The following is a 12,394-nucleotide window of genomic DNA, read 5'->3' as shown; positions in this document are numbered from 1 at the left end:
CTAAACTATCAGTAAGTTTACATTTTGATTACTCAAATTCAGAAAGTTATAAAATTTTAAACTATTCGATAGTTTTCATTTAAATTACTAAATTGTTCAAAGGTTTTTGTTTAAGTCACTGTGTTATTAAGGTTTTTTTTTTTAAGTCCGGTTAACGAACTCCAAGAAACAATTCTATGACCCATCAAAAAGTATAACATATCTTACATTCAAGTTGATCTAACAATCAATGTTAGAGATTGGAGAAGAAAGTTGTTTAAATTTTGATTTGTAGATTCAAAAACGTTCAAAGCTGTTTCGTGAAAAAAAAACTAAATTGTAGAAGAGAAGGGGAAGGAAAACTTTTAATTGTTGTAGGGGCTGCAATTTGAGAAGGTCATGCAACAACAATTTGAATAATCCAGTGACTTAAATGTAAACTTTTGAATAGTTCATCGACTATTTTTGTAACTTTTTAAAGTTAAGTGATCAAAATGCAAACTTATTAATATTTTGTGACCTTAAATATAGTTTATCCAAATATATTTAGCCTTTTTTTAACATAAAATATATATTACTTTTTTGGATTTGAAATACATTTTTAAATTATATCTCAACTCCGACTCCTTAATTTATTTAGCATGGTGTAAATGAATGGCCCGAACATGCGACTGGCTGAATCTTTTTCCCACTGATTTATTATTTTATGATAGATTGCTTGGAGCTAATTGGAAATTTTGAGGTTGCAAAAGGTGAATGCAATGCTGTGCTGCTTCGAGAGGGATTCGTTTTTTTTATGATTGTTTCTTTAAAATGAAAAAAAAAGAAAAAGATCAATCCCTATAGTCTAAACTGTATTTTATTAGTCAGACTAAACTTGTGTAGAAATTTTTGTCATATTTTTAGTTTAATCGACTTTACATAGACAATTTTCGTTAATATATGGCCGATGGTGTAGCCGCTCCTAGGAATGCTTACCGTAGAGTTCTATATTCCTCCTTCTCTGGGTTGTTTTAAATGTAACGTTGATGCATCTTGGTTGGAGCCTGAAGGTGCTGAAGGTTTTATGGCTGTTATTCACGACTGCTATGGCCGAGTTTGAGAACGCTTTCTTTGGCCCTGCTTTAGCTGAAGTTTGCAATCCGTGAGACTCTTATTGGCTCGAGTTTTAATAGTTCTCTCTTCATTTTATCTGTGTTTTGATATTTCTTTAACGGAGGTCTTTGATTTTCTTTAAAATATAGTAAAATTAAATAATTTTTTATTTGCGTTATTTATTAAAATCTACCTTCACCTTTAAAATTTTAACACTAAATTAACATTTTCCTTATATATATTATTTGATTTATTAGCAAAGAATTTTTTAATTTTTTATTGGCTATGAAGTTTTTAATCTCACGTGTAAGATTAAAAATTTCGTAACTCATTATTTACTTTTAATTTTAAAATATCAATTAAAATTTTTAACCTCATTTATGAAATTAAAACTCCTTCCTCATTGTTTCAAACAATAATATTCATTTAAATTAATTTAAATTATTTTAAAAAAGCATCAAGGTTTTAGAAAATTAAACCGTTCTTATTATTCGTAATTGTTTATTTTTTAAAAATATAGTTTTTTAAAAAATTAAACCATTATTATTAACTATTATTTAAATATTATTTAAATTGGATAAAAAATTTTATCCTTCAAACTATAGAAAAAGAATTGTTTTAGCTTACTTTCTTTTATAATTTTTCCCGTGAAATTTTTATTTTTGACAAATTGTTAGTGGATAAAAAAATAACGGTCCATTAAGATATCGATGAGACATTCAAATGAAAATTTAAAAATTCCATAAAAAAAAAGAAAAAAAAAAAGAAAAGAAAGAAAGTTGCAACACCTTAGTAGAGAAACAATGTTGCTTATCCCAATCATGCATTTACCACTGCTCCACCGAGCTTAATTATCCTCAAACCGTATCATATCTAGCAATTAGTTTTCTTACCGGTTATGTATTAATTAATATAATATAATTAAGGAAATAAAATTAAAATTATATAAAATGTTTAATTCCACAATCAATTCATCAAATTAAAAATAAATAAATTTATTTTGTTTAATTTTTAAAATAAAATTTAACAAATTCTTTTAAGACCAAAGCTATCCAAGATTAATGACTCGACCCTTCTTTAAACAACCGTTTGAACATAGATTGTTTAAATAGCTCTTTGAACACTTGTTTAGACAGGATTTTTAGGATAACTTAAGTATTATGAGATGTTGACAATTGAACTTAGGCTTATATATACATTTGTATCATAAGCAAATGCACTCCGATATGTATGTCTTTTCATCTCAAACATTGGTGATCTGAGTATGACTGTTTAAAGAAGTTGGAGATCAACATACCTTATCACATAAAGCTTATCCTTATCTTTTAAGCTATTTATTTGTTGAATTTTCTTGGATGGTAATACAATATTTTGGGATAATTTTTTTTGAAGCTTTTATCCTGGATTATTATGCACCAAATTTTAGTATTTATTTCTACAAAAATTAATCTAGAAGGCTATCTCATTTGACCTATAAATGGACAATTTATTCGCATGAATGAATGTAACTTTTAGGAGTGCTTGTGCTGCATTGTCAGTGTATTTGTTGTCGACTTTTACTTGTATTTTGTACTCATTTCATAGGTTTTATCAGAGAGTTTTATTGATTAATTGTGGGGCTTTTGTACAATCATAAATTTAGTCCTAATTTTAGTTAAATTTTCAAATTTTAATAGGTTTTATATTTTATATATTTAAATTTTTTAAAAAATTTAGAATCATGACCAAATTGACAAAATGTGTAAATATTGAAGGTTACATGTATTAATTTTTTTAAAATCGAGAGTAAATTAACAAAATGTTAATCATTGAACACTAAAATTATTATTATTCTAATAAAAAAGACCACCCCATTATTGCGGTGGATGACTAAACACATTTTAATAGTAGAGTGACTAGAATGTAAAATTGACTTGATATGAGTGATGAAATTAACCAAAAATAATCGATATGTAAAATAGAAATACCCTAATATTTGAGTGGGTATTTGAATACTTTACACTAATTTTTATTGTAATCAATATTAACATATTAATTTTATTATTTTATCTTAAATATGTTACTAAAATGATAAAACATGTTGCACATAATTTGTGTTGTTTAATGATATCTCACGATAATTATGGGAATAGAATAAAATGATAATGTTGAATTTTTAGGATCGATATTTTAACTCAGATTTCATCATGAATTTTCTTTTATATTTATTTTGGATTTAAGTTGATTAAGTATAAATCGTTTTAAGTTGTGCATTACAATGAGTTAATTTGGTTATACATATTGGTATATGTGAGTAAAACTGGTAATTATTTATTAATTAATGTTTAAAACAATAATTTATTCAAGGTAAAAAATATAATGAAATTGATGGTATCATTGTGTTGATATATAAATAATTTAAATTATATCTAGATTTGATTTAAAGTGATGGAATATTCCGTCCCTAAATAAATAAAGAAATAACAACCACCAAATGAAGTTGGATTTAAATTTGGGATGGAATTGAAAAGTGAAGATTACAAATATACATGTGGATTGACTCAACCATAAAGCAAGAGTTTGAATTTGATACTCGACTAAACTATGTTAATTAATTACGCAAACCTATAAAATGCATGCACCGATCGATGTGGATGATGTGTGTATATATATTTCCAGGGAAGGAAAGCAAGTTTGGTGGTCGATGAAATGATTGGTTTCATGGAAAGTTTGAGTTCTGCGTTGAGGAATTGCCCTTTTGGACCATTTATGTTTGTTGTTGTTGGTAACACGCAAAGTAATGAGGCCATATGTTCAAAATTGTTGAAACGGGATGAGTGAATGGGCAAAGCAAAGGCCTTCAAAACCAGAAATCGAAATCCCCACTTTTGCACTTACTCACACATACGTTTTACTTTAGGGTTAAGTTATTATTTTGTCTGGTGTAGGGTACCTTCGCCTTTGAGGTGGGTGGCCTTTGGCACACTTTCAAGGCAATGCATTCATTTGCTTTTGCTATAGGCTATGAAGTAAATAAAATCCTACTTGATTTGAAAAAAGTCGGTTAAAAGTTTATATTTGGGTTAAAATATGACTTAAGTCCCTTACTCTTTACTTAATTTAGAATTTAGTCTATATTCTTTTAATTTTAGAAATTTAGTTCTACTACTTCTCAAAATTTAAAATCTGTTTTTTTTTAAATTTGTTGATGTGATATTTTGAAATAGAAAAAAATTCACTTAATAGTCATGAAACTAAACTTTAATTTAACAAAATAATTTTAATAGTATCAACTACTAGACCGACTTTTAAAATTTAAAAGTAAAATGACTAAATTCCTAAAATAAAAATATAAAACTAAAGATTACATAAAATTTAATTTTTATTTTACTTGATTCAATCTTTATTTTTACGAAAAATTACAACTCATTTAAATATAGATCAAATAAATGTATTGTTGTATGAAAGAGAATCATGATTTATTTCCTTCCACAACTACCAATCCGAAGGAGTCTAGTATATGGTAAATATTAGACGTTGATGGTTTTCAAATCCAACAAAAAGAATACTTTTACTCAAAATATAAATTTATATATAGCGGATTCACAAGAATTGATAAAAAATATCTCTTCATAAAATAAAAATAATAGAGGAGTTTGAAATTAAAAGTTTGATTTAAAATTACTAAAATTGATAAATTAATTTGGTGAAAATCTAGTTAAAAATGATATTTTAGTTTTGATTTATGAGTTTAATCATATGATTTCAGAAATTTTTTTTTATAAATTGATTATAATTATCAATGAAGAGTCTAGCTATCAAATTATCCTTACCTTCTCGATAATCAAGAGAATGCTCGTTGAAATTATTTCCCTTATTAACAAATAATCCTACAACTAAACACCTAGAATTTAATCTATTAATAGCATTAAAAACTAGAAATGTCCAATTCTAGCCAACAAACACACAAACAATTCCCATTTATACTAGAGTGGGTACCCCAACAACATAAAATGTATATTTAACATATACAACCATGATACTTACAAATATTAGAATAATTAAATAATTACAGATTCAATAAATCTAATTCATAATAAAAATATTCTAAGCTATTGAATATAACCCTTATATTCAACAAACCAAAATATTGATAATTTAAGTAGAAGATATGTAAATAGAAAAGAAAATGAAAACAAATTAGATCCTAAAACTTGTGGAATCAAAATCTCAAAATTCTTTTAACTACAAAATGAGTTTCGTAATTGTTGTTGAGAGAAAGCACAAAATAAACAAATTGAAGTGGTCGTCTTCCTTTCTAAAGTTTAATATTTCCTATTTATACTAAACAATATATAAATATAAAAATATTTATCTTCCTAAAATAAAATGAAGATAATTAAAAGGAAATATGAAAGAGAGAATCCTAATAAATAAATAAATCCCAAATATAAAGTTTATCTCTTCTTTCCTAATTTATCTAAAAGTTTATACACTTAAATATGAAAATAAGGCGCACCCACGCCTTACAGCTGTAGTTGGAATTCTCTGAAAATTTCAATTTAATATGTGATGCTATGCAGGTGTCGGATATGTAAATTTATAAGAAAATTTGGACAACTAAGTTAAAAATATTATTATTAAGAGAATTTGGATAATGGAATTAATGGAAAGAATTTCAGAAAGAAAAATAAGATAAAAGGATTAAAGTGTAAATTTTACCAAAATGAGAAAAATGAATTATTTTTGACTATTTGGCATGAAAATGTATTCAACTATATGTTAGTGAGACCAAAATCACTTTTGAGACTTAATTCGAAAGATTGGGAAGCACATTGTAATTTTTTTTAATTTTACTGAGAAAAGGGAAAAGATGTAAATTTTCACCATCCATATATCCATATCAAATTTTATAAATTAATCACGAGGTTGGGAATTAATTATTTCCTATGAATAAACTGAGCTTTGAGAAAAAAAGAGATAAAATGGAAAATATGCCACAATAGGGCATTTTAGTCATTTCTCGAGAATTAAATCTTAAAAATACTATTTTATTAAGATATTTGATATTTATATTTGATTTCGACTATCTGGATTATGTATAAGAATAAGAGGTTACAATTTGTTAAATTATAAATTTAATATTTGTCGAAAGCTTTTTGGCTTATTTGAATAATTATAAAGGGGAAGAAGAGTATAGAATCATCGTCATCCTTCTCCCAACTACTCAACCATCATCTTTATGTGGGAGATATCTCCCTTTTCATCTCTTAATAATGTGATGAGAACTTGATGGCCATAAAATGCCCTATTAAAATGTGAATTGCAACGTAGTATGTGAAAAGTAGAGCTGATCATGGGCTGGCGGCCTGCCCGGCCAAGGCCCGCCTGAAAAATGGGAGGTTTGGGTAAAAATATAGGCCGAAAAATGGGCTTGGGCAAAAAACGAGGCCTGTTTAAAAACGGGCAGGCCTTGGGTAAGATTTTTGGCCGGGCCTGCCCGCCCAATTATATATTAATATATTTTTTATTTTTATTTTTAATTATTTTAAATTTTAATATAACTATTTTTTATTATATTGTTAATTTGTGTATTGTTTTAAGAATTGTTTTAGTATTATTTTTATTTGTTTTAATATTTATTTTTATGTTTTTAAATATATTTGATTTATTATATTTTTAAATTTTTTTATTTAATAAAATAAGAAAAAAAATTAATATGGGTCGGGCCGGGCCGGCTCTGGCTTAGTAATTTTATTTCGGGCGGGCTTGGGTAAAATTTTAGGCCCATATTTGGTGGGGCCGGGCCCTGCTAGTAGACGGCCTAAAATTTTACTTGGGCCGGCCGAACCTCGCCCGCCCGCCCATGATCACCTCTAGTGAAAAGTAGCGAAATTTAGTATTGATGGGTAAATAATTAAAATGGAAATGAAATGATATTCAACTTCGTTTAATAAACATGTAATGAAATTCAATTCTTGATATATATATAGTTATATGTTAATGGTTTGTAAATTAGAATATGTGACATGGTGACTTAGTCACGAAGTGAATGTGTGAATATATTAAAATGTACAAATACGAATATGATTAACCGGCCATGTCCCACATTATTTGGCAAAAAATTATCGCCCTTGTAACTTAATGGAATAATTAGGACACATATAGGATGCTAGAGAGTTGGTTGTTCACATAGAATAGAGATATGATATGTTGCCTTTGTAACGACTCGATTTTAGGTAGTTTTGAAAAATGCAATTTCGGAATCTTATTTTCATAAACCGAGTCCGTAAAGGTAAAATAGGAATATTGACGGAGTTAGTATAAAAATATATTGAAGATTTATCACACCCTAAAATGCCAAGGCTTGAGTTGCAAAAGTGATTTTGGGTATTAATTTGAAAAGCTTTCAATTTGAGCGGATTCTTGAGTAAATAAGAGCACATTGCGAGCTGGTTGGTAAAAGAATTGGATTGCAACTTTAAGTTTGATTACATTGAACTAGAAATTTTCTTAGTGGGAGACATGATGATTAGGGATATTTACATTTGGCTATTGAATTGATATTGGTGGAAGAAGCATAGGGGTATTAATATGAGAGACATTGTTCTTTGGTGTTATTCTTTCATTTTTTTCTATTCTTCTTCATTTTTCTCTGGTCTATTCTAAAAGAAGGATTAATGAGTGTTATGCTTGAAGGGTTGAGACCGAAGTTTGAGCATAAGAAACTGGAAATTTCGTAAGCTGGTAAGCTTTCTAACCTCTTTGTATCAACGAATTTAAGAAAATGGAAGAAAGTTAAGGATTTCAATTAATCCATTGATTCTATTCTGTATTGGGTAAGGTTGTGGATAATTGTTAAATTGCCTCTACATGCAAAGAAATTATGGTTATTATGATGATGAACTGTCTTTATTAGAATTCTGAAATGGTTGTTATGTTTTGTTGACTAAGGAGGTTCAAGTAGCAAGGGAAAAGCTAAGCAGATGGTTTTGATGTTAACTTTCAAGTGAGTTCCAAAAATCAGGTCTTAAATGGTTGTCCAATTATTTTTAGTATTGTGTGTTGGGTTGTATGGCTGAGTGTTGTGCAAATGACGCGTTACTCTATGGCTAAGTGTGGTTCAAATGATGAATTATTCTATAGTTGAATGTTGATGTATTGTGATGCATGTTATGTGCTGATATGCAAATCAATGCTTGGTTGTAAGTTTAACTATGTGGTATAGATGAAATGCTTGGCCTAATATGTGTCATGTATGAACAGTAGTATTGGATGAGAGCTTGTGTATGAAATGCACGTATATGAATGATATGCAAAGTAAGGAGGGATGTCTTGGCGGATGATATAGGGTGACATGTCATGCTTTGCACTTTGCTCCTCGTGTTAATTGGCTTTGCGGAGGTTCAGGTTGATTGAACGGATAACGGATATATATATATATATATATATATGGTATTTGACTTTGTGGAGGTTTGAATGGGCTTTGTACAGAGAAATATGTGCACCAGTATATGATATTCACACCCCAAATCTAGATGATCCGAGTTGAAGGTGTGTAGACGTGAAGTTGTCTGTTCTAGAGCAATCTAATGGTTAGTTCGCCAAATTGTAAATTTCTAGAAAACTAATTCCTTGGAGAATTGAGTATCCGCCTATGGAAGTATATCAGGATTTAGTTTTTGATGTGTTCTTTAATAAAAGAAAGAACTCGATAAAAGAAAAATAAGCTATGTGTAGGTTACCGCCAAAAGTATAGTTTGCCTAGTTTTCTCAAGCACTGTGAAGAGCAAGTCTTGGTAACTAGGTTTAGTTATAAACTAACTAAACTGATTGGAACATTAGCATATCAAATTTACCTAGTGTACAAGATGGTTTGAGGTACTGCATGTGTTGTGGATTCTTTAAAGCTTGTGTGAGTAGTATCATGTATTGGTTAATGTCCTTTAGTCAGCTTGTATGAGCATTACCCTCTCGTGTAGTTGAAACCAATTTACTATTGTTCTCTGGGCAAAACAATTAGCTATTGAAATAGAAATGGAATGAGGTGATATAATGGATTATATTTGTTTGATTATATTTTGGTATGTGATTCTTAACGTGATATAAATCATTTAGGTTTTAGTTACTTCATATAGTGGGAATGATGAAACAAGACAATGGAATGCTTATTCTATGTTATGTATGATATATAAATTAAATTGACAAGTGTCGAAACCTTTCTTTTGAAATCGACTTTTTATTTAAAAAATTGAAAATGAAGTCGCCACCAATCTTTTTTATGAGGTGTGATTGGATCACCTTGTAAATTGATCGTTTTAATAAAATGTTTGATTTAAAACAACAATTTTTTGTATACAAAGTTTAGAAAACAGGTTCAGCAGTCGGTTACGCTTGAGGAAGAGTTAGCACCCTCGTTACGCCCAAAATTTGTACTTAATTGATCACTGGATGTCTTTAGTGTCGAAAATTAAAAATTTGAAAAGAGTTAAAAACATAATCCCTCTTTTTATTAATGTATATATTTTTAGTAAAATCCCTTAAATAGATCAAAATGTATGTAAAAGGCTTTATTATATCGAGGTAACAAAAGGTCGTATCTCGTAAGTTAGGACACGACGTCTCGAATTCTCGAAAATAAGTTTTCCTTTTATTTTTTTATATTAAATCTCACGTTTTTTCATTTTAAAAGGATATTCGGTCATCTAGGTTCAACGAGAAAGTCAAAACCCCGTAAGTTAGGGCACGACTTCTCGAATCTCCAAGTACGGAATATTGCCTTATTTTTTAAAAATTTCTTTTCTGAATAATAACAAGTGTAATATTTAAAATGATGAGTATTTGTCTTATTTTGGGGTATATATAAAAGCGACCAATTACATTTAAACATAATGCATGATGTAGTGATTAAAATGGCTATATAGGTAGAATATTAGATTGATATATAATAAGTGAATAAGGAAATGCTATGATAATATCAATATAACTATTGCAATAGTAAGAATATTAATCCATGGTATAATATAAATAAAGTAATAAAAATAAAAATAAAAATAAAAATGCAAGACGCCTTATAACGATTATAAACATAAATAATGTGAGAATGATAAAAGAAATGACAAAATAGTAAAAATAAGATAAAAATAATATAATAACAATCATAATAATAATAAATGAATAAAATGTACAAATAGAAAGATGTAACAATCTTGTTTTTAAATATATAAAAATAAGCAAGTAAATAAATAAATGGATAAATAAATAGATAATAGTTATAAGAATGATGATAAGAAAAAAAATAATACAGCAACAAGTGCATAAATAAAGGAAATGTAAACATTATAATCTTTAAATGTATAAAAAGGATAAAAAATAAAAAATAAATAAATAAAATAATATATTATGAAATCTATAAAGGGTTGAAAATAAATAAACAAAGGTTAAACCACAATTTAGACGAAATAAAGAGATAGATTGTAAAAACTAAAAAAGGAAAGGGCAGGATGAAGGATTAAAATAAAATGAGCGGCAAAGGACGGGGACTAGATGGGAAATTATTCCCAATCCCACAAACGTGTCGTTTCATGATGGACTAAAACGAAACTAAATCAACGTCACTGTAACACCCCTTACCCATATTCGACACCAAAACAGGGTAGGAGGCGTTACTGGACATAAACTCACACAATCATACAAAACCGGGCCATAAAATTTCGTCCAAATTTAAAACTTTTTATTCACATGCATAACGTCCCTTATATGGCCCTCGAGGCCCAAAACATACATTGGGTGTGGTTCGAGACTAAATCAAGAACTCTCAAAACTTATACAATACTTAGAATTTTTTTCCTATTTTGGAGGGTTACACGCTCGTGTGGGTAGGCCATGTGGTCTCATACGCTCGTGTGGCCTGAGACACGCCCGTGTCCTCAGCCCTTGTAACTCTCTATTTATGATGTCATCAACTAAATTGAGGTCATACAGCCAAGTCACACGCCCGTGTGCTTAGGCCGTGGCCTCTACACGGTTAAGACACACAGTCGTGTCTCTGCCCGTGTGTTTACTACTGAGCATTCTGTTTTACCAAATTAAGGTACAGGGGACACACGACCGGATCACACGTCCATGGGGGTAGACCGTGTGTGACACACGGTCTGGACACATGCCCGTGTGCCTACCCGTGTGGACAACTTTGATGCTATTTTCCAAGCCAGTTGCCACCCTTATTTGCATATACACATACATGACTTCAAAGGCATTTAGCATGGCATAAGTGAGCATTTAAACATACACAAACAAGACATGACCGTGATCATTTCATCTTTACTTATACATGCATAAGACTTCATACTTTGTCAAGCCCAACTTACCAATTCTCATTTAAGCCATGTTTATCATCATACTAAACAAATCCAAATTAAATTATCAAGCATTCATAGCCACAACACATCACCATTGCATAGGCACATGTATACTTAAATAAATAGGCTTACAACCCAATAATCAATATGAGCCACATCTTATGGCCTTATACCAAATAAATCAAACATCAATATAAGCCAATATAAGCCAATTTACATGGCTTCACATTACATCAAACCCTTAACCATTATGTGACACCCCTAAATTGACCCTAGTCGAAAAGTGGTTTCGGGACCACAAAATTGAGTCATAAAAATAATTAGCCGTCATATTTTATGTTTATTATATGTGAATATGAATGTGTGAAAGTTTTAAGCTTTGATTTAGTAAATTGCATGTGAATTTAGTCAATAGGACTTATGTGTGACACTTTTGAAAAGTGATAGGTCAAAACATAAGGATCTATTAGTGCATGTAATAAAAAGGGTGGACTTGCATGTCAATTTCCCCCCTAATTAGTAGTGGCCGGCCATGACAAATAGGGTGGACAAAGTGTGATGGGCAAAACATGTCATAACATGTTATGTTGGTGTTTCATGGGAGGAATGATAAAATAAGGAGCATGGTAATAAAATAATGGAAGGGAAAATGATGAAAACAAAAAAAAAAGGGGCTTCATCCTCTTTGTTCTTCTTGACCGAAAAAAAAATGAAAGAAAGAAGAAATATGTTTTGAGGATTTCGGCAAGATAGCAAGCTAAAAATTTGAGGTATGTGCATTCGGTCATAGAGAAAATTGAATCAAAAGTTGGTTGATCCTTGTCCTCCATTGGCGTAGCCTAAAGGGAGGGAGAAGAAAGTTTGGTTGCCTTGATTTTTGGCTTAGAAGATGGCTAGAATGAGGTATGTATTGAATGATTCTTGAAAATCTATGCATGTTTGAGATGATTAGTTCAAACTCTACTTATCCCATAGATTAA

The sequence above is a fragment of the Gossypium arboreum genome, chromosome 2 (assembly GCF_025698485.1).
Source record: "Gossypium arboreum isolate Shixiya-1 chromosome 2, ASM2569848v2, whole genome shotgun sequence".
Classification (NCBI taxonomy): Eukaryota; Viridiplantae; Streptophyta; class Magnoliopsida; order Malvales; family Malvaceae; genus Gossypium; species Gossypium arboreum.
The sequence above is the reverse complement of the archived record's forward strand: the minus strand, read 5'-3'. Positions refer to the sequence as shown.